The sequence below is a fragment of the Cryptomeria japonica genome, chromosome 5 (genome assembly GCF_030272615.1).
Source record: "Cryptomeria japonica chromosome 5, Sugi_1.0, whole genome shotgun sequence".
NCBI lineage: Eukaryota > Viridiplantae > Streptophyta > Pinopsida > Cupressales > Cupressaceae > Cryptomeria > Cryptomeria japonica.
The window spans coordinates 18,873,355-18,878,534 of NC_081409.1; positions in this window are offsets into that span (position 1 = coordinate 18,873,355).

The following is a 5,180-nucleotide window of genomic DNA, read 5'->3' on the forward strand; positions in this document are numbered from 1 at the left end:
ACTTTGAAAAACAAAGTACTCATCCAACATCTGTCGACACAACCAAAAATACCAAAAACAAAGTGCAAACAACACAGAGTCACAACTTTTATGACCATTCTTCACATCTTGCGAAAGAAGAAGTGTCATGAGAATATTACCTTGAAAGGAAGACCGTTAAGCTCAAAGGCTTTGATCAAAAGGAGGAAATTCTTCTATCTCAATAGACAAATCTTTGTCTCACATAGAGTCTTTCTACATCGCATGCGTCTATACCTTCAAGGTAAAACAAATGAATTTGATTTTGAATCATTAAACCGTAGAGCTTTTATACAATATAGAGCTCTGAGTTATCACAAAAATCAAGGAGGAAAGATTAATCCCAATTTCTTCCCAAACATTTGTATCACCTACAACACAGCTCGAGAAGTGCCACCAACACCTGAAAGGGAAGAAGAAGAGTTTGTTCCATTTGTGACACAAAGTTTTTATTGAAAGTTGAAAAAAAACAAAAAAAATCCAGCATCTTATTCATACATCATCACTTCATCATCAATCCATCCCAAAATTCTCAAAACATTAAGAGGTTCTTGTCCCAAATTCTCTTTTAGATATTGCTTGAAATCAAACGCATCACATCACTTTTTAGATTGTTTCTACATCTAGGATAAGCTCATCCTAAGAAACACATCTACGCAGGTTAAAACTAGTTCATGAGTGAATCCTCTCATTACTAGGTAGTTAAATCTGTAACACATCTCAGATTTCTCTGCACCTTATCACATCCAATCTTATCAAAACCAGCAAGCAATTTAAAGAAGGAATTTTGGTTACATCTACCTTAGAGTGCTAGGGACCTACATACCACCAATCCACTAAATCATCCATCCTTCATCAAACAACTCATCATCATCTTCAATCAACTTCAAAAACAAACTTGCAAACAAAATGGCTCAAACCCGATCACGATCAAGGCAACGAGAAATAGAAATTGAGGAAGAAGAGGACAACCTCAATGAATTTCAAGAGGCACTTGGAGGAAATGGGAATGATGAAAACCCAAGTACACCCACTCCTTCAACAATCGAAAGGGTTCAGCATAACCCTCATTTTAACAGATTATTTGATGAAATACTAAGGAACAACGCAGATGCTCACTTCTTAAAACTCGCTCAAGAAGGAGCCAAACTCCCCTCAGACTTTGATCTTGCCCAATTAAGACAAGCATCAGAGAGACAAAGTCGCCATGAGGAGGAAAGGCGTAGAGATCCCATCAGATATAACATCCCTCGAGGTAACCCACCACCTCCTCCTCCTAATGAAATGGAGATGTTGCGGCAACAAGTCGAGAATCTCGCCCAACAACTTCATAGTGGTGTTAAGACCAATCAATTCTCACTTAACGACATCTGTCCCTATCCGTTTGATAGGAATCTTTATATGCCACCCTTTCCACGCGGGTTCAAAACACCAAAATTCAAAAAATATAGAGGAAAGGGAGATCCCCGCGATCATGTCCGAGAATTTCATTCCGCTTGTCTCGAAGTTGCATATGAAGACACATACTTAATGCACCTTTTTCCCGAAAGCTTGGGAGGAACAACCACATCATGGTTTTCCTGACTACCAGGTGGCATAAGAACATTTGAGGAACTCATCCAGAAGTTCCTATCTCATTACTCTTATAATATTGAACGCGACATCACCATGGCTGATCTATGCAACACCAAACAAAAACCAGGTGAATTATTCTCAGTATTCCTGCAACGATGGTGCCAAATGTCTAGCAGGCGTTCTCTTCAGTTACCTGAACGAGAACTAGTGGAAATTTTTATTTCCAACTTAAACGAAGAAATGGAATTTCACCTGGATGTCAAAGACACCGATTCTTTTAACGATATGATCACCAAAGGTATAAAATGTGAAAGGGCACTCATCAAAAAAGGGCTCATCAAAATCTTTAATGAACCCAAAGATGGTCCTCGCCCGTGCTTCAATAGCGATAAACCGAACTTCTAGAACAAGAATAAGAACATCGTCAACGATGGAGTTGTGGATGCTCGGACTGTCCAAAATGCACAACCTGTGGTTCGGTTTGCAGGACAAAATCCTCCACCTCAAAATAACACAAATGTTCCTCCTAATCAAGGTCGCATCACATCTCATGATGAACCAAGACCCCGTCCACAAAAACAAAAACGCACATACACTCCCTTAGGGGAACCCATTGAAACAGTGATGCGACAACTCATTTCTCAGAATTTGATCACTCTACCTAAGTTATCAAATTATGAGCCTCAAGTCAAACCGGCATGGTGGAAGGATACTGAACATTGTGAGTTCCATCAAGGAAGAGGACATAAGACAAGTAATTGTCACCGATTGAAAGATCTCATTCAGGATCTTATTGACCAAGGAGAAATTGAAATTGAAGGACATGACCCAAAAACAACCAATAATGATCATCAGATGTTCAAGAATCCACTTCCATCACAAGATCAAAGGGGTCCTTCCACGTCCAGACGAGGTCCTGATACCACTGATTATACGCAAGCTGCGTATAATTACACTGTCAATCACCTGTATGATGCCAGTGAGCAAATTGCAACTATCACCTTCAAAAATCCCACCTCAAATTGCAATGTTGTTACACGTCGTGGCAAGATCACCATAAAGGCAGCTCCACAAGGCACCACCTCCATCCCAAAGCAGTACAATCTTGTGGAACAATTAGACAAAATGCCTGCGCTTATATCCATTTTAGAGCTATTACGCCTGTCACCATCTCATAAAACTATCTTGGATCAAGCACTCCAAGAGGCGTCAGTCCCTGCAAACTTGAATACGGACCAATTTCAAGCCATGGTTGGAAATCTAAAGTCATCACCTTGTCTCACTTTTTCTGAAAGTGACAACTCTTCGTTCTAGCAACCTCATAACGCCTCACTCCACATTGAAGGCTTTGTCAACCAACACAGGATCAAGCGAGTCTTGATCGATAATGGAGCAGGCCTAAACATTTGCACACTATAGTTGGTCTCAGCATTGGGATATGCAATAGAATCAGTGGATCCTCGCAAGAAGATCACCATCAAGGCCTATGATGATGCAGAGCGTTCATCCAAAGGAGCTGTGGTACTACCAATCCGAGTGGGCCCTGTGGTAAAGCACATCATCTGTCAGGTTCTGGACCTTCCTCTGCCATATAATCTATTATTAGGGAGACCTTGGATACATGCCATGCAAGCTCTTCCATCTACCTACCATCAATGTATCAAGTTCCCACATAACGGTACAGAGATCACAATCCTGGGTGATGCAAATCCCTTTGCATTTTGCCATAATATCAGCCATCAACCGGAAATTACCGTTCCTAATAATAGAGAAGCCATTTCCTCCACATCATATGTAAGTCCCGCCTCTCTTGCCAATTCTAACACCCCTATACCCAAGCAAGAAAAGCTTAAGATGAAAGTCACAGAGGAAGGTCCTGGAGAATACAACTTGAGTCAGCTCTTTTGTGTGGGACAAATGCCCACTTCTCCTAGAACACATGGTAAACCATAGTAGTTACTCCAACAACCACTAATCATGCCAGCATGTGCCTTGACGCCTTTCATCCTTGGAAAGAGTCAAGAGGAAGAGACACAAGATGAGGACCTAGCGGACTGGATCTATAAAGATCCCATCACCATTGACAAACCGCAAGTTACACTTCCTACGGAACAATATGGCAAAGGCCTCCTCATTATGCAAAGAATGGGATATGATCGTCAGAGTGCTTTGGGATACTGCAAACAAGGACAACATGAACCTCTGCTGCCAGAGTTCAAGCCCAAAGGTAATACTGGCCTAGGCTTTGAAAAAGAGATCCTTCCTAAACTCAGATTCAAAGGAAAACCTAGCAAACCATTTTGCCCACCTACTGCAAAGAGGACACCTTTCATAATCAAAGCACCATCAAGCAATATTGCCACTGCCCCATCGAGGCTCACAACCCCACTGCAACCATCACCAGTGCCAAACATACCACCAATCAAACCAGTAATCCCATCCACAGCAGTCATCACATCAATAAAACCATTCATAACAACAACTATATTGGAACCCGCAGCAGCATCTATGGCACCAGTCATTCCAACAGAAGCCACTAAATCAACACTGTTGATACTTCCAGTGACAAATCCTTTAAAACCCATCACGGTTCCTGTAGCACCGATCACCACAAAGGTACATAAACCAATCACGCCTGCAGTATTCAACTCCAGCGACATCCCAGTATGGTATAGCAATCGGATGCTGGAGAGTGATTCAGAGACTGACTCACATGAGTGGGAATTTGATTCTGTATAGCTTAACACTTCAGATGAGGAAGACACATCACCACCTCCGCCCCACAAAGACATCCCTATTTACGGAGAAGCACAGATAAAGACCACTTGGGTACCTGAGCTGGAAACATCTTCCACAGACCCTACGTCTCATCCTACGCCTGATTCTGACAGGGAGAGTACCATCAACGACCTTCACCACACTGTCTTAACCCTCACTGATACCTCTAACGAACTTAATCTAATCGATGAAGTAATGCCCATTATCCACCCTGAACTCATCGAATGGAACCAATCAAATCCCCCATGTCTTGACCTCTTCCAGAATGATGAGGCTATCATTGACTTTTTGGAATTAAGGGGTAATCTACCAAGCGGGGATCACAAAGCTGGATTCGCCATTGAACTTAATAGCGCAGCATACTTCGGGGCGGATGCCAAGCCTTTCAGCTGCAAAAATATAACAATAAAACATGGATCTTCCAGTGGAAACCACACTGTGGCACTATTTGATCAGACAAAAGTAAAAAGAAAGAGCATATCCAACGGTGAAAACCTCTCTGAGGTGCCTGAGGATGAAGGGTTTGACATTCTCCCTGCTAGTACACAATAGGAACGATCAACGATTCTTATCGAGGAAACCAAAGAATACAATGTGGGGACTCTTGAAAACCCTCATATCATACATCTGGCATCTCTTCTCACTCCAGAGGAACAACCTCAATTCATAGAGTTCTTCCAGAAGCGTCAGATAAACTTCGCATGGTCATATGCAGACATGCCTGGGCTTGATCCTGATTTAGTCATGCATCGCCTCATCATCGCAGAAGGAGCCAAACCTGTCAAGCAAAAGCTTCGTAAGATGCATCC